The following is a 20,084-nucleotide window of genomic DNA, read 5'->3' on the forward strand; positions in this document are numbered from 1 at the left end:
ATAATGATATTATCATATAAAACAGCATTCCGAGCACTGCCATTACGTTTACTAATTTTCGGGTGTAAAATTACTGTTTTACCCCTAGACGTAAAATTTCACGTTTTTGACTTTTTCTTAATTTCCTTGACTCTAACATGTCCTAAATAATTATTTAAGCTTAAATTTAATTTCTCAACATTTTATTTAGTTTAAATACTATACTTTTAATTTATCTTTAATTATTCATTTTAATGTGTTTTAATCCCGAAAAATTTCAAACTTTAATATAAAATTCCTAAATTTAAACCTTAGACTTTTAATAATTATTTGGCCCATGTGAACCATGACTCGACCCACGTGAGCCATGTTTCGAATTAATTTCTAAAACAAAACCCTAGGTACTCGCCCCAAGCCATACCCGAGACATCCTACTCACGTTTTCACCGAGTCAAGCTCGAGCCGTCCCGAGCCATCTTTGGACCACACTTCCCTTGGACCCTCGTGAACTCTCTAGACCCCCAGGACCCCTAAGACTCGAACCACAACTCGAAACCGAAGCCATGCAACCAACAAAGCTCTCGGCCGAGTACTCCTAGTAGGCATAGGACTCTTGTTTCGCACCTAGGACTCTAGTCATCGACCCAGCCCTTCAAACAGACTCTTTTTCACCTTCCTAGGACCCTAAACACTTTACATAACCCAGCCCGAGCCCCCGTGGCCGAGCTTCTCCTCCCCCGCGTAGCTGCAACATACGTGCAGCCCTAGTGCGCTTCGGTTGGAGTCCTAGCGTGCAAGGACCCCTCCTCAGCTCTCTTGGCTCAAGTCCTAGTGTGGCTAGGACTCTTGGCTTGAACCACACAGACCCTGGCCGAGCCTTGGCCCCAAGCCGAGACCAAGCCAGCCACCAATCCCATGAAAACCGAGCCCTATGATCAACCCCTTCCAGATTCAGTTTCAGCTTGTTGTTTCATGTTGTGCTACGTTTCGGGTGGTGTTCTAGGACCCTTACTCATGTAAAAACAAGGCTTGATCATATCCTAATCATGGCAGCCCCTTGAACAATACAAAACATTATTTTCGGAAAAAAATTTCATAATTTTACCACTTGTATATGCAATATTACGAAAATATTCATAAGAACATCATTCTTTTCATACAACCGTAATTTAAAAAAATAATATGATGTGATAGAAGAGAAAAGGAGATGTATGGCGTGCCTTTGTGTTTTAAACGCACGAATATTTGTTTGACAAATCGAGGAACGATAGCACGAACACGATGGCTTAAACTCCCTTGAAGAACCATCGAATTTTCCTCTGAAATTTGATGTGTGTGTGTCATGTATATGCTGGTGGACGGAATTTTAGGTTGATATGAGAGTGGGGCGTGAGTTTTTACGTGAGTGGGGGAAGGGTTATGGTAGGTTATGGGGTTTAATTGTACTTTAAATATTTAATTAATCTACTAACAAGACGTAGGCCAACTAGGAGAGTTAATTAGGCCCACTAATCCCAATTGTGCATATTTAAAATATTAAAAATTATTTTGAGTAGAAAAGTTTGTGAATTTATTAGCCGAGTTATCAAAACGTTCGAATTTTTGTTGAAAAACCAACACCAATAAAATTTACGTCCCGGCGTATAAAATCACCTCAAAACCCCTTATTTTCAAAAATATGAAAAAGCATCAATCATATTTTAGATAATTAAAAACAATTATTTAATAAAAATATTTTCTATTTTTCAGCCCTCGCTCTCCGTTCCTCGATCGCAACTCGAATAACCCTTAAAAATACATTTTTAATGCATGTAAGTAGAAAACTAATAAAACTTCATGTAGACATGTCACATAATCAATTAAGCAATTAAAATAATTTAATTTGTCATTTTTCATATTTCCTAGATTTGCATGCAGTTGAATTACGTCGTCTTAATTTTGGACCTTACATATATCATCATCAACATATTCATATTCATCATATACGTATACATATTCTTTTTTTTCCCGTTGAATTCAGATCGTTAATTGTGATTTCGTATTTGTATTGGGGGTGATGGATCCATCTATATGTGGCCACAATACTGGGCGGCGAGGACATCAGCGACACTCTCACCAGTTAACTGAGCATTGTCCTTACGTAATCGTATTCGGATTAGTCACATTTACTTCACATCCTTCAACATTTCATATTCTTATCACTTTATAAAATCCATGCATATAAATATTATTTTTCTTTAAAACCGAGCATGCAACATATCTTTTAACGTTAACGTTTCATCATAAAATTCCATAAACATTTAAATAATCACATTAACATATAAAACAGTATTCAAGATACTTCCATGACATTTACTAATTTCTAGGTGTAAAAAATAACCATTTTACCCCTATAAGAATAATTTTACGTATTTATCCTTAGACCTCTAAACAACATCTCAAATCATTCCAAACTTAACATATAACTTTAAAACACTCCCATAAATATTCCTTAGGCTTAAAACTTAGCTTTTTGATAGGTTCCTCGATTCGTTTTTAAACTTAGACGTACGTCTCGGTTTTGACTCTTATGAACTCGAAACTTAACCAAACTTGAACCAAAGCTTAACAACACCTAATTAAACCATAATCTACCCAAATCAAGCCCATATAATTCCCTTGAACACGTCTAGGAAGCTACTGAATTTTTTTTGCACCAAGAGTTCTAATCCTAATATGATTCGATCCTAGGCTAATTTCGACTCCAGCCCTTAACCACCATGTCCAGCCTCTACCCAACCATCGTAGGACCTAAAACCAACCCATGACATGCTGCTGTATCAAACCTACTAGCCCAACAACGCCTAGCCCCTCAACCGTAACCTAGGACTCCTTGCGCAACCCTCCTAGGCGCGGCTCCTGTCCTCCCTTTCTCCAGCCGTTGTGCAGCCCATCAAGGACCCTAGTTCAGTATTTTGAGACCACGAGACATGTCGTTGACAGTAGCTAGCAGCTGCATGCGTCCAGGAAAGCAACACACCTTAGCCAAACCCTAGGACTCTAAAACATACAATTTTCGTTGATAATGGTGTTCTATATTTTCCAGCCTTTAATCACGCTCCCAAGGGTCCTCAAACATGTGGAAAAACATCCCTTCAAGTTCCCTTACCATGGCTGCCCCTTTGTGCATCATTAGGAAGAGTTTTGGGTTTCAAAAACACATGTTCTAAGCATAAGTTGGCAAAAATACGAAAATAAATACAAAACCCACATGCTTTTCATGCAAACATAATTAAAACATGTAATATGGTGTGATAGATGAGAAAAGGGAGATTTAAGGCGTGCATTTTTGTTTTAAAACGCTCGAAATACGAATACCGTAGCAGTGAAATTTTGGTGACGAACGAATGATGATTTCTTTTTTTTTTCTACCTTTTTCTCTTGTCAAAACCCCACCAAAAGCCCACGTTGGGATGTACGGGATTCGGGTGATCGTTGTTGGAAGGAAGAACGATGACTAAATTTGAAGAACAAATGAATAAAAAAATCAAATCTTTCCTTGCCCAAAAGGTAGATGTTTCGACCGCTGCTCTTGGAAGGTTACGTGAATGTGTGTGTGCGTGTAGGTGGGTGTGTGTGATATACTAGGACTCTTATTTATTTATTTATTCATTATGTTACTTTTTTTGTATATAATAAAATGCTTCTGTAATCGCTTAATTAATCGGCTTAAGCTTAGCTTTTTAAATAATAAATTAGGCCCATTAAACATATTAAATAATATTTAAAATATTTTATTTATAAAAGTTTGTGAAAATAATAACCGAGTTCTCAAAAAGTCGCTATTTTTCTGGAAAATCGAATACCGTTAAAAATTACGTCTCGTCGTATAAAATTACCTTATTTTCAAAAATATCCTTTAGCATCAACCTTCATTTAAATAATTAAAAACAATTATTTAATAAAAATATTTTCCCTTTTTCAGTCATCGGTCTCTGTTCCTCGATCGCATTTTCAAATTACTTTAAAAACATTGTTTTCATGCATTCGTATAGAAAATCACATTTTAAACACGCAAATATGCACATAATAATTAATTTATGAAGTTAAAGAAATTTAATTAAAATACATAAAAAATTTGATAACTTGCATGCATGTGATTCACGTGGACCTTAAAATTTCGGGACGTTACAATAATAGTGAGGGGCGCGTGGCTTGGTTTCTGCGTGGGCTGGGCTACGTCTATGGGTTAACGAGGGTCAGTAGGGTCCGAGAGGAGTCTGGTCATGAGTTGGCTCGAGGTGGCTCGAGTGTGGCTCGAGGTTAAGCTTAGGTTCGAAAAAAGACTTAGGAAAATGAAAAAGGGTCGAGCCGTGGTCCACGGGGGCGAGTTCAAGGTTCACGTGGGTATTTTAGGTAATAAAATCCTATGCTTAAAATTTGGAAAGAAAATATTAAGGTTGGAATTAATTCGGGAATTTAACGCTCTACAAATTAGAAATTAAGGAATGTAATTGAAAGCCTCGAATTTAAGCTAAATAAAAATAACTAAATTTTAATTTAAGCTTGAATAAATATTTGTGGTAGTTCAGAGTCAGTAAAAGTAAAAAAAAGTCAAAATCGAGAAATTTTACGTCTATGGTCAAAATGATCATTTTACACCTAGGTAATACGAAAATGTTTGGTAGCGTCCCGAAAGGTCATAACACATGGTAAATGATATAACATGATGATTTCGATGAAAGTATAATATTTTATGATTAATAGTAAAGTTGTGCGATCTCTACTGTTAAAATGCTATTTTTGGAAAGTCATGATATTTTATGGTTTGAAAAGAAAAGGAAAAATGATTTGAGGGATGTGAATTGACTGTGCGGGGCCCTTATCTCCTAATCATTATTACAATGCACTTTGATTAGGTTTAACTAATTACAGCGAAAAACGGGTTTAAAATTTCTTTACAATGAGCTCAAAATATTTCTTCTATAATTTAAATACTAAAAATAGTATTTAATCTCACATCATAAATATGCTCACACGTAATCAAAACCAATCATATACAAACAACTCATATCCTCGGGACATGCCCCGGTATATAAATACAAATACATATATACTGGGAACAAAATATAAACCTCAACTCAAACTGTGACTCCTTCCAGAAGTACCCTCTCCGGTCTCCTGATATCCAGGAGTACCTGCCATTGTCCACACACAAAGACAACAACAGCCCCCCTTGGGGGTGAGCAAAGCTCCGTATGGAACAACCATCATATATACCACAAGTATCTAAACAATGATATATGGTATTCATTGCATGTATGTCGTGGCATGTATGTCGTGGATGTATCAGATTAAATGCCCATCCACTGAGCACATGTCAGAATCAAACGAATCGCTATAAAATCAATGCTCAAGCTGGCACACCGGCCTCAATAAGGGATACTCGTATGATAGCGTCGACGAAGTGCCATCAAATCCCAAATCTCATATCAATCGTCGGGACCACAAATGTCTATGTTTTAAGGGTCATATAATACCAAACATAGCATTGTGTTCACAAAACCCAGAATCCAATCAAATCATATCAGGGTATCCAAGGATCATAGCTCAACGTGCATGTCATGTATCGATGTATGCATCAAACAGTGTCTTAACAAAACATTTATTTTATTCATCGATATTCCAATCACAATGTCATGTATGCCACATCAAATCAACAAATAAGGCATATAGACACATCATAATCTCATCCCAATCAATCAAACAAATCCAACATATATCATATAATACCGATACATGTCGTATGTTACCCGATCGCAACATACCTCAATTCTTCGTTTCCAGTTGATGTAGCCTGAAGATATCGGTATAATACTTTATCTACATCAATTACATACTCATTCCAATCAATAACATAATCCAAATCTTTAATATGAGTTTCAAATAACTTTTGAAACTTCAAAAATTCATATCAAATCAAAATCATATCATAATTCAATTCCGACTTCGAATATGAGTTTATTGTCGGTTATTCTACTACATATAGGAATTTCAATTTCAAATACATGCTATTCCAGCACTTTGATATTTAGAGCTGCTGGAACCAGAAGAAATTTACCTCGGTCAGAAGCCCTCGACGCGAAGATCACAAATATATAATTTGTTTCGCGTTTAGACAGCGTTTCGAAGTCGATTCGGAAGGAAGAAAATCAAAATCTCTCGTGTCTCTCGAAGTTACTGAAAATAAATGATGGAGGAAAGAAAGAAAAGAACTTATTCTTATCCCACCGCCTTCGGCGCTCGGGACGTAAAATTCTCGCGCTCGAGCGCGAGGTATTCTGCCCCCGACTTTCACTTGTACCGCGCTCGGGCGGTCAAAAATTACCGCTCAGGCGCGGAGTGTTCTGTCCGTCTAACATTTACTTCACGCTCGGGCGGTCAAATACTACCGCTCGGGTGCGAAGTGTTCTGCCCGAACACAAATGTCACATACCCTGGCGCTCGGGCAGTCATTTTCTACCGCCCGGGCGCCACATGTTCTGTACAAATATTGACTTTTGTACTATATTGGCGTCCGGCTTCTCCACTCGAGCTCCTACAACGTCAATTCATCTTCAATATTCATTTTTTCAATTCCATTGTCATGATATACATCAAATACATAATCACATGACAATTTCATAAATTATCGATAATCACATAAGATTTACGATAATACGATACACGGTCCTTACATTTCTCCCCCTCTTAAAAGATTTCGTCCTCGAAATCTCAAACATCTCTATATACATAACATTGGCAAACATATATATGTCACCAGTTATAGTACATATCAAAACTAAAATCAGTAAATGGATCAGTATACATCGAATACAATGGAACAGATGGACTAGCATCAAATAAATGCGGATATGAATCTCGCATTTTGCTTTCCAACTCCCACGTCGACTCTTCCACACCATGCCGTGTCCATTGTACTCGAACCAAAGGGATCGATTTGTTACGCAATATCTTTTCCTTTCGATCCATAATACGAACAGGTTGTTCGACATAGGAAAGAGAAGGATCAAGTTCAACCTCGTCGGGTGCAAGTATATGTGATGGATCCGGTTCATATTTCCTCAGCATAGAAACATGAAACAAATCGTGAATGGCAGATAGAGATGGTGGCAATGCCAATCGATATGCAAGATCACCAACACGATCCAGAATCTCGTATGGACCAACATAACGAGGAGATAACTTCCCCCGCATGCCAAATCGAACAGTGCCTCTAAATGGAGATATTTTCAAAAACATTCTGTCACCTTTCTGGAATTCCAAGGGTCGTCTTCGTTTATTTGCATAACTCGTTTGACGATCCTGAGCAGCTTTCATCCGCTGCCGAATTTACTGAACCTTATCATTCATTTCCTGTATCATTTCAGGTCCAGTCAATTGTCTCTCACCAATCTCATCCCAGAATAACGGTGATCTACATCGTCTCCCATATAGAGCTTCAAACGGTGCCATACCGATACTCGTCTGAAAGCTATTATTATAAGAAAATTCAACCAATGGTAAGGCATCTTGCCATCCCATTCTGAAGTCCATCACAATAGCACGCAACATATCCTCTAACGTTTGAATCATACTCTCGGTCTGGCCATCAGTTTGAGGATGATAGGCAGTACTCATAGCCAAACGCGTACCCATCGCTTCTTGGAAACTACCCCAGAATTTAGAAGCAAATCTGGGATCACGATTAGATACAATTGAGACTGGCACACCGTGCAGTCTCACTACATTCTCGATATATAAACGGGTCATTCTTTTATAAGGATAAGTTCGCTCATACGGAATAAAATGTACAGATTTCGAAAGACGATCAATAATAACCCAAATAGCATCACAGCCTTTGGGCGAACGAGGTAAATGAGTTATAAAATCCATAGCAATATGTTCCCAATTCCATTTTGGGATTTCAAGACTATGGAGTAATCCTCCAGGTTTCATTCTCTCGGCTTTCACTTGCTGGCAGACAAGACATTTCGAAATAAACTCAGCAATGTCCTTCTTCATACGTTTCCACCAGAATTGAGGTCTCAATGTCAAATACATCTTTCGGCCTCCAGGGTGAATATTGTATTTGCTACAATGTGCTTCTCGAAGAATGGCAGATTTCAATTCAGAACAATCAGGAACTACCAGCCGACCATTAAGTCGTAAAAAACCATCAGAAGAAATCTGAAATCTTGACTGATGTCCGACAGATACAAGTTCTTTCGACTTTTGGATCTGATCATCGCTTCGTTGAGCCTTTCGAATTTTCGATATCAAGTTCGGCTCAATTTGCAAAGCTGAGATAGTGACATAATTCCAATTCGAGTGAAAAGTCCAACCAGAAGTACATATATCCTCGTGTACTTTGGCGACACAAACAGAAGCTAAAACAGAATCATAAACTTTCCGACTAAGGGCATCCGCAGTAACATTCACCGATCCTGGGTGATATTGAATCTCACAATCAAAATCCTTTAGGAGATCCATCCACCTGCGTTGCCTCATATTCAAATCAGATTGAGAAAAGAGATATTTCAGACTCCTATGGTCTGAATAGATAACAAACTTTTCTCCATACAAATAATGGCGCCAAATCTTCAATGCAAACACAATGGCGGCCAATTCAAGATCATGAACAGGATAACGAGTTTCATGAGATTTCAATTAACGAGACGCATAAGCAACCACTTTGCCATGTTGCATCATAACACAGCCCAAACCTTTACCAGACGCATCTGTACACACTACAAATCCTCCGGTACCTGAGGGAATAGTAAGCATAGGTGCTGTGGTCAATCTCGTCTTCAATTCAAGAAAACTAGCTTCACATTCATCTGACCAAATGAATCGCTGATTCTTCTGTGTCAGTTGAGTAATAGGTTTAGCTATTTTCGAAAACCCTTCAATAAAGCGACAATAATATCCAGCTAAACCCATGAAGCTACGGATCTCAGGAACATTCGTAGGTCTTGGCCAATTCAATACAGCTTCGACCTTAGTAGGATCAACAGATATGCCATGTCTCGAAATGACGTGGCCCAAAAATACTACCTTGTCCATCCAGAATTCGCATTTGGACAATTTAGCATATAAATGACTAGTACGAAGAGTTTGAAGTACCAGTCTCAGATGTTCAATATGCTCTTTTTTCGATTTCGAATATACAAGAATATCATCAATAAATACAATAACGAATCGGTCAAGATAATCTTGAAAGACGCGATTCATTAGATCCATAAAGACAGCAGGAGCATTCGTGAGACCAAAAGGCATAACCAAAAATTCATAATGGCCATACCTCGTACGAAAAGCAGTTTTGGGCACATCTTCGTCTCGAACTCGTACTTGATAATACCCAGAACGGAGATCAATCTTCGAGTATACAGAAGTACCCTGAAGCTGATCAAACAAATCATCAATACGAGGAAGTGGGTACTTATTTTTCACAGTAGCCCGATTCAGTTGTCTATAGTCGATACACATTCGCATAGTACCATCTTTCTTTCGAACAAATAAAAATGGAGCTCCCCAAGGTGATACACTCGGTCGAATATATCCCTTATCGAGAAGATCCTGTAATTGTTCTTTCAATTTTTTCAATTCCAAAGGTGCCATGCGATAAAGAGCTTTAGAAATAGGCGCAGTCCCCGGCACAAGATCAATACTAAACTCAACTTCTCGATGAGGAGGAAACTCAGGAATCTCATCGGGAAATACATGCGGGAATTCTTTCGCAACAGGAATCTCAGATAAGGAAGGCTCCTTATTAGAGATATCAATAGCGTAGATAAGATAACCCTCATCTCCGCTAGTCAAAAGTCGAGACATTTTCAAGGAAGATACCAATGGAATTTTTGCTTGGGAACCCTTGCCATAAAAATTCCACTTGGGTCCATCAATCGGTCGAAATCGAACCACTCCATGACAACAATCAATAGTAGCTCGATTCGTCATCAAGATATCCATGCCAACAATACAATCAAATTCGTGCATTGGGAGGACAATTAAATTCAGAAATACCACATTATCTTCATATATCAATACACAATTATGCACAACTTTCTCAGACAAAATAATCTTCCCTGCTGGTGTGGCTATCGACAAAGTATCATACAACGGGGTACACTCAATACCGTGAGATGCAACAAATGCATGAGATATGAATGAATGAGATGCTCCTGTATCAAATAAAACACGTGCAGGATAATCGCAAAGCGTGCAAATACCTGCAATCACGCCACCAGGAGCTTCTCTCGCCTGATCCTCGGTCATGGCATACACTCAAACTTGAGGAGGAACTTCGGCACTCTGACCACCCGGTCCTCGATATCGTGGGACACTCGACTGCTGAAAGGATGGAGCAGGAACAGCAGGTCTCATCATACTAGGGCCACCTCTAAATCCTGGCTGGGGTTGGGAAGAAGTCATACCCCTGTTCGGACATACTCTAGAGAAATGGCCTTCCTGCCCACACTGGTAACAAGTACCAAACATACCGCGACACTGCTCGATAGTATGTTTACCCCCACAATGGCTACAATAAGGAGCAATCACAGGACTCCCTCTTTGGGATCCACTAGAACTCGAAGAAGACGAAGAAGCAGAACCAGTCTTCTTGAACTTCTTACCTCTCGGCCGCAAAGTAGGCTGCTGACCTGACACTGGAGGTGGAGGAGTATACTGTGGACCTCCTCGCCTAAGTCCAGCCTCGGCTGCCTTGGCTCGTTCAACTGCCTCCGCGTTGCTGGTAGGCAATCCAGAAACAACATTAGTATGTATAGCAGGATGCAATCCATTCACAAACCTGTTATATTTTGCCTTCGCATTCCCAGCTACGTGAGGTGCATACTTCAATAGAGTAGAAAATTTCGAAGCATATTCTGCAACAGTCATCGTTCCCTGTTGCAGATTATTAAATTCATTTTCATGAGCAGTATAATAGGATGGAGGGGAATACTGCTCCAAAAAATGGGCCTTGAAGACATCCCATGTGACTTCAATCCCGGCCTCTTTCAATCCAATCTCAGCGGCTTCCCACCAAGATTTAGCTCGGTCCTTCAACTGATAAAGAGCAAGTTTCAGTCTCCGAGCCTTGGAATACTCAACAATATTAAACAAATGTTCAATATCCTTCAACCAGGCCTCTGCTCTTTCAGCACTCTCAGTGCCAAAGAACCTCGGTGGTTTCAAATCCTGGAATCGAGCCATCACTACATCCATGGACAATCCTTCAAATTGCCCAACTATTCTCTCAGTACTGCTACTCGCAATTTCATTTGTGGGATCCATCTACAAATCAAAAGATGAATATCACAAATCAATATCAATTTCACATCATCATCATCTCATATCATCAATCTGATCAATAACTTACTCAAATCAAATCAAGTAAGAGCAAGTAATACAAATAGATCAAACACCAGCGCACAATTCATTTGCGCCTGTTCACGTGTACACAAGACTCAATCGATCATTTCCAGCTATGCTCTGATGCCACTCTGTGTGGGGCCCTTATCTCGTAATCATTATTACAATGCACATTGATTAGGGTTAACTAATTACAGCGGAAAACGAGTTTAAAATTTCTTTACAATGAGCCCAAAATATTTCTTCTATAATTTAAATACTAAAAATAGTATTTAATCTCACATCATAAACATGCCCACACGTAATCAAAACCAATCAATCATATACAAAAAACTCATATCCTCGGGGCATGCCCCGATATATAAATACATATACATATATACTGGGAACAAAATATAAACCTCAACTTAAACTGTGACTCCCTCCAGAAGTACCATCTCTGGTCTCCTGATATCCTGGAGTACCTGCCATTGTCCACACACAAAGACAACAACAGCCCCCCTTGGGGATGAGCAAAGCTCCGTATGGAACAACCATCATATATACCACAAGTATCTAAACAAAAATATATGGTATGCAATGCATGTATGTCGTGGAGGTATCAAGTTAAATGCACATCTACTGAGCACATGTCAGAATCAAATGAATCGCTATCAACTCAATGCTCAACTTGGCACACCGGCCTCAATAAGGGATACTCGTATGATAGCGTCGAAGAAGCGCCATCAAATCCCAAATCTCATATCAATCGTCGAGGCCACAAATGTCTATGTTTTAAGGGTCATATAATACCAAACATAGCATAGTGTTCACAAACCCCATAATCCAATCAAATCATATCAGGGTATCCAATGATCATAGCTCAACATGCATGTCATGTATCGATGTATGCATCAAACGATGTGTCTTAACAAAACATTTATTTTATATATCGATATTCCAATCACAATGTCATGTATGCCACATCAAATCAACAAATAAGGCATATAGACACATAATCTCATCCCAATCAATCAAACCAATCCAACATATATCATATAATACAGATACATGTCGTATGTTACCCGGTCGCAACATACCTCAATTCTTCGTTTCCAGTTGATGTAGCCTGAAGATATCGGTATAATACTTTATCTACATCAATAACATACTCATTCCAATCAATAACATAATCCAAATTATTAATTTGAGTTCCAAATAACTTTTGAAACTTCAAAAATTCATATCAAATCAAAATCATATCATAATTCAATTCCGACTTCGAATATGAGTTTATTGTCGGTTATTCTACTACATATAGGAATTTCAATTTCAAATACATGCTATTCCAGCACTTTGATATTTAGAGCTGCTGGAACCAGAAGAAATTTACCTCGGTCAGAAGCCCTCGACGCGAAGATCACAAATATATAATTTGTTTCGCGTTTAGACAGCGTTTCGAAGTCGATTCGGAAGGAAAAAAATCAAAATCTCTCGTGTCTCTTGAAGTTACTGAAAATAAATGACGGAGGAAAGAAAGAAAAGAACTTATTCTTATCCCACCGCCTTCGGCGCTCGGGCGGTAGAATTCTCGCGCCCGAGCGCGAGACATTCTGCCCCCGAATTTCACTTGTACCGCGCTCGGTCGGTCAAAAATTACCGCTCGGGCGCGGAGTGTTCTGTCCGCCTAACATTTACATCCCGCTCGGGCGGTCAAATACTACCGCTCGGGCGCGAAGTGTTCTGCCCAAACACAAATGTCACATACCCTGGCGCTCGGGTGGTCATTTTCTACCGCCCGGGCGCCACATGTTCTGTACAAATATTGACTTTTGTACTATATTTGTATCCGGCTTCTCCACTCGAGCTCTTACAACGTCAGTTCATATTCAATATTCATTTTTTCAATTCCATTGTCATGATATACATCAAATACATAATCACATGACAATTTCATAAATTATCGATAATCACATAAGATTTACGATAATACGAAACACGGTCCTTACAGACTGTGACATAGGATAGAGAATTTGTGGGAGATCCCTTTTAAGAAGAAACGATGAACTTGCAATTTTATGGGAATGTCGTAAGGGAAAAAGTCCTAGAGGGAGCCCGTTTACGAGACAAGGCCCCGAAGAGAGCCCGACGATTGTATTTTCATGGTTGTGCCTAATACTCGTCCCCATGCATATGTGGAGCTAAAGACTGATCGGTCGAACAGATGATAAAAGGCTAGTCACTTTCAAGGATCAAACTTCACCCAAAATTATAAATGATGAAAGCTTTACGATTTATGATTTTACGATTCATGATTTATTTATGTTTAAAAGTTATTTTAAATAAAAGTATGATTTTGATGCATGTGCTTGTATATGTATTATTTGTTACTCATGTTTAGAACGTTTCGAGTCATTAGACACACTAGGTTTGAATGCTGCCGGTGATAATGATATTGAGGGAGGCGCTGACTCTTGAATAGATCGAGTACAACAGTACACTCCCGAGGGACTTTATTTTCCGCACTAGATTGTTAGGCAAAGTTGGAAAGATTTTTGTTAAGAATTTGTATTATAGATTTTGTGTTTTATTTTTTGAAGTTAATTTTGATCATGTTAAAGGTAGAAGTTGAATTTTTGGTAATTGACGGTTTTATGGATTTTACGCACTTGAGTTTTAAAATTGTCAAATTATTTTGGATTTATGAAATTGTTAAAGTTATTTTTAAATGGTGATTTTCAAAAAAAAATTAGTAGAATTTTTTTAAGTTAAAAAGTAAAGGTCGTTTCATATATATATATATATATATATGTTTTTCAGGTAAATCTTGGAATTCATTTTTATTCTTTATTTTAATATATATAGAAAGAATAAAAATGAATTCCAAGATTTACATGAAAAACCCCTAAAAATTATTAAAATAAAAATCACGGGCTAGATAAAAAGAATTTCAATATAATATTTTATAATGCACAAACACTCACTGTGGTTTCAAAGAAAACACACACTCTCTTAATACATGAGAACAAAAATTTCAAAAATATTATAGAACAACACACTCAAATTATATGAATACTTAGATATTAGAAGAAAACCGAGAATTTGATGATTGAATTTGAAGAAATGCATCTATTTATAGATGCAATTCATCTGAACTCAATAAACTTCTGCACAATTTCATCATCTGAACACAACTATAGTTTCAAATATGTTGTCAAACTTTAAGAAATTTCACCTGCCACCATTAAATGTTGCCTCCAACCCTTATTTTTTCACATATATTAAAATGAGGAGTTTAATGATTTTTCGCTATTTCTCGGCAAATATTATTGAAATTTGCCTTTTCTAGTATCTAGTAAATAATTTTGGAAATATATTATTGAGAGATCGTGCTAAGTAAAATCCAATAAGTTACTTATGTGTGATTTTTGAGTGATGTCAATTGTAATCGAAAATTATTTTTGAATGAAATTGATCCTATAGGCCGACAAAATTATGTTTTGTTCGTGCCGTTTGTAAAATTTTAGCAAATAGATCCTAAATTATATCACAATTTTGTTACAATTATATCTAATATAGGCTTGAGAACAATGAAAAATAGGGAGATTGCATTTTAGGTCTTGAATATTTGTTTATTTGGGATTTTTGTAATTTTTGTTATCAAATTTCATTTCTATTTATGTATCTTTCGATTTTTTTTCAATTTTATTTATTTTTTATCAAGGATTCTAATATGGCATAAACACATCAGCTCCATACCAATGTCGCATTGGTGTCACATCAATGCTAAGTAGGAAAAAGAAAAAAAATTGCCAAAAACAAAAAAAAAAGCCGGAGTAAGACTATAATTTTACAATATAGATGAGCAAAATCGCAAATAGACAAATATAAATGGCAAAAAATGTAAATTTTCCTTACATATTTGTGACAAAGATGGTCTTCATGGCCTGGATTATCGAAAATTCTATTATAGGACCGAACACTTTTTATTTTACAAAAAATTATAGTTGATTGTAATGATGCTATTCAAATATTTTAAATATATGATTTTCCCAAATGACACAGTTTTATCTTCCCAATATGAGCAATTATTGCTTCACAATAATCCATCTTTCAATTGTACTAATTACAATCCATGATAATCAAACTTATCATATTGAATCTGATACTAATTATGGGATTAAATGCTTTTTGATTTACCAAAAATTGTGTAATTCAAATATTTAAATCGTACAATTGTTCAAGTGTTATGGTATAATCTCTCTCAACATGAGCAATTAATGTAGTCCAACCGCCAAAATTTAATCGCATGAAAAAAATCCATACATGAGGTTTCGAAGTAGGACTTTGATTAATTTTCCTAAGTTTTTTCCAATATCATCGGAATAATTTTTAAATTTTCTTCTTATTTATTCTAGGTATTCTTCTATTTAAATTATTTATGATACATTAATTAGATTTATGAAGTGGATGTCTTCTATCTATTTTTATTCACAAACTAACTATCCTAAATTATTGCACTTATTTATATTATTAAGTTCCTTCGATTAATTTTATTAGATGTAACACACTTTTTATAATATCTATTGATGTGATCTCGTTAAAATGGGTGAGCCGGGTACGGGGCTCCAACGGACCAAATCAATAATTTATAATGCTTGGGAATTTGAGTGAAGATAATGGCTTGGATCAGCACCTGTAAACAAGAAAGTAACTCGTGAATGGGCGCCGAAAGGATGTCGGACGTGGCCACTCCGATGCTCAAGTCAGCAGGCTTTTTAATGAACACAAGCAATATTTGAGAGGAAATATGTAAGTGCTTTTAGTTCAAAGATTTCAGAATCATTAAATGACTTTAATACCTGCTATTTATAGTGGAAGAATGGGTAGTTACCTTGATTACCACACCACCTACTAAGTCGGTTTATCATACTAGCTTCTGATGACTTCTCGGACACTCCAAACCCAAGTGGTTCTGACGGATTAGACTGCCTGTATCGATCACACTCGAGTGTGGTGCAATTCTCGAGGTGGCCTGGGTAGTTGGTTACCTGGGTACCTGTATGAGAAACCGGGTGGAGAAGAAGTGCCCGGGCAGCTGGCTTCTGATCCGGGCTATTCAATTGATAACCCGGGTCATCATTAACCCGGACCTTTACAGGGGTATCACCATACATCCTAAAAATAGTCGGGCTAGAGCTTGACTCGCTGTCCCGATTAGTCATGCATGTTTACTCCAAAACATATCCCAGAGTGAATAAGAGCCTTGGGTCTCTAAATATCCTGCAGAAGTGATGAGGTGTCAGGCTTCCATATCTCTCAGGTTTTGAACATTCATCATTTAGTACTATCGGGAAATCCAATGAATGTCATTATGCTGCATGTTTTAACAGTGACACCGTCGAAAATTGTTCGTATTCCGAGGTAATAGTGAGCATGTTTCCTCGATACCCGTACACGTCTTTTCATCTGCCTGCTCAATTTCCTAGATTCCCTCTGATCGTCCGATTGGATTCGGATCGACGATGGAGACTGATTCCTTCCTATATATATATACAGTAACCTGCTTACCTCTTCTCCAACATTCCATCAATTCAGTCCTCAAGAAGTGCAATGGCGGGTTCCAGTGGTTCGAAAGCTCCCGACATGGCAGCAGAGTTTATGCAAGCAGCTTTTGAGAAACGGAAATCTGAATTGGAATATGAAGTCTTCCAAAAGATCCTCCATTACTGGGAGGAGCTGCAAGGACTTCAGCTTCTTCACGAGTGGGAGGAGGCTATCACTCCTGAACTGGTGGCCAAGCTTGCAAGGTATCGGGAACGCTTGCAGATTTCTGATACGGAGGACCTCTTTGAGGACGACTTTATCCTCCAACTATTGCTTCATAAAGAGAGGAGGACGCTGCAGAAGATTGCCGACTCCACTAGCTTTATGAAGGCGTTCACTGGTAGCTCTGTAAAGAGTTTTGTGATTAAGTGGATAGCCTCTGTAGAAGAGGAATTTTTTAATGTAACGGGTAAAGAATTCCCGGAATAATAATAATAATAATAAGAATAAAAAATGCTTATCTAGTTACTCTTATTGTCCGTATTTCATTGACACCGCATGATATATGTACCATAAAATGAATCAGAATAAATATCCAGAACAGATAAGTGATCAACTGAAAAAACCGGGCCCTAAAATTCCCAGGGCTCAAAATGAAGTACCGGGGCCTTACTTTTCCCGGGATTAAGATAAGATGCCGGGGCCTCAGACCTCCCGGGCTTAAGATGAGATCTTGGGTAACCCACGGGGTACCATGATAACGCGTGCCCTTTCTATCAACGTTCAGGAACGTTTTGTATTTCGAGGAGCCGATAAGTCTGACATTTTTAATTATTGCGTGTGTCCCGTCGTAAGCCTGATACAATTTTCTAGGCAAATCGTAGTCGTCCACGCGTGCTTTTTAAATAAACGGCTGAGATCTTCCCCCACCGCTTATATATACTAACTAACAGGTTTTTCAAAAATTACTCTCAAATTTGAAATTGCAGCGAAGCTCTTGCGAATTCTCTTCTCGAGACTCTATTTGTGCGAAATCATTTCCGGCAACCTTCCACCGCATATATCATCGTAAGTTTTCTTCTTTTAAAATGTCTCACTCCACTTCTTCCACCTCAGGAGCGAATGCGCGAGGCTCTCCTAGCGCTGAGTCTTCCGCACTTCGTTCCGATTCTCCTCCCTCTCTCCCACGTCGCTCCATCACACAACCTTCTAAAAAACCAGTGGCACTTCCAACCAAACCTCTCTTTTCTAAACCTTTATCTTCTGGCCACTCCCGGGCCCGAGCTCTTGCGAAGAACAAGGGTAAGGGTAAAGCCAAGGTCTCGAGTCCTCGGGCGGTCGAGATCCCGGGAACTCCCTAGTTTCTCCTCTATGCGAAGCACCTTACGCTTGGGGGCAGATGAGGAACTCCGAGCGCTGGGCAATATTCCTTCTTGCATTTCTATCTTGATACCTGGGCCCTCTGATAGGGCCGATACCCTCCTCCTAGGTACACAACTTTCTTTCGGGATCAGGTTAGGAATGGTCTTTGGTTTCCCGTTCATCCCTTTTATGTTGATGTTGCCAAATTTTTTGGTGTACCTGTCAATCAATTTCATCCCAATTCTTTCAGGATTATGGCCTCGGCCTATGTCCTTTTTAAAATGAATAATCTTCTCATCACCCCCCTCATCCTTCACTATTATTTTTCTTGCCATTTCGGGGATAATGCATTTTCCCTTAAATCCCGGTTAAACGCCTGATTCCTCGATGACATCCCTTCCTCTCAAAAGGGATGGAAAGGAAGATTTTTTTACATCCAACTCCCGGGTCCTTTACCCTGTCTAACCCGGTTTCTCCCTTCCCTTCCCCAACAACCTTCCCTTCCTCCATCCTATAAATTTGAGGAGCCTTTCCTCCTGAGTCAAACCCTCGTGGAGGGACACAAGTACTCCTCTTCCATTCTTATCTCAGAAGAGAACTTAGTGGCCTACGGGTTGAGTGCCCGGGCTGAGGACACCATAGACCGGGTAATTGATGAGGTGGCTGGCTCGGGCTCTCAACTCGGTACATACTTTATCTTCTGTGCTTCCTTATTCCTTTATCCTGTTTATTTAATGTATCATAACCTTGTCACTCCTCTATGCAGATAACTTTGAGATGCAAGCAGCTTTTGCTAAAAGACGTGCAGCTGAGAAGGCAGCCCGAGAGAAGGAAATGGCGGCTCGCCGGGCAGCTGCGGAAGAAAAGAAACAATGGGATGCAGAAGCGGCAGCCTTGAGAGCTGAGGTGTCCCGGGAAGAACCTCCCCAGGATGGCGCTTCCCGGGCGATGACTGAGAACTCGGAGGAATCTGAAGATCTCATTCCCCTCACTCAGAGAAATTGAAAAGCTACTGCAGAACCCGAGCTGGTTATTCTCGAAGACCCTTCCGAGGGTGACCAAGGCGCCTTCCGATCTGCTCCACCTCCTCCTCTCCCCCCCCCCCCAGTCTAATGAAGAACCTCGCCAAGAGCTCCCTCCAACCGACCAGCTTTCTTTGGCTAACATCTTCTTCGAAGGGGCTTCCGCTGTTGGTGTTAAGCGTTTCAAGAAGGTGCTCAGCCCTGCTGAGATAGCTATCCTGAAAAGCACTCCTTCTAGTGTGAGGTTTTTGGAGGGGTCCAACCGTCTTCTGTCTGTAAGCTTTATTCTTTTATTTCTTTTCCCTCTCTCTCCCTCCCCCCTTTTTCTTTTTTTTTTTTTTAAGATTCCTTCTTGTCCAGGCTGCCCAGATGCTAGTCTCGGCCTTTGAAGAGGTGGCAGCGGTGGCAACCAAGAAGGGTAAGCAAGCCCGGGCGGCTCAGGATATTCATGACCATCTCCAAGGAGAGATGGCCCGGGCTCAGAAGCTTCACGAGGAGACAGCTGCCAGTCTCCAAGCTTCCTTGGAAGCAGCTAATCAAGAGCTGGCCGTGGCTCAACTTTCTCGTGATGAGAGCATAGCCCGGGAGGAGGCTTCTCAGAGGCAAACTGCGTTCCTGGCATCTCGGATTAGCTATCTCGAGGATGAAGCCAGTGCCCAGCAACATCGGGCCGAAGTTGCTGAAGATAAGCTCAGACTTCTTCAGCTGACCCATGAAGTGGAGGAATATTTTCCATCAATCGGCGGAATTCCAAGCAGCTGTTGAAGATAGGGCCTACAAATACTTTTCGATTGGCTTTGAGAA

Source organism: Primulina tabacum, chromosome 11 (genome assembly GCF_025594145.1).
Source record: "Primulina tabacum isolate GXHZ01 chromosome 11, ASM2559414v2, whole genome shotgun sequence".
Taxonomy (NCBI): Eukaryota; Viridiplantae; Streptophyta; class Magnoliopsida; order Lamiales; family Gesneriaceae; genus Primulina; species Primulina tabacum.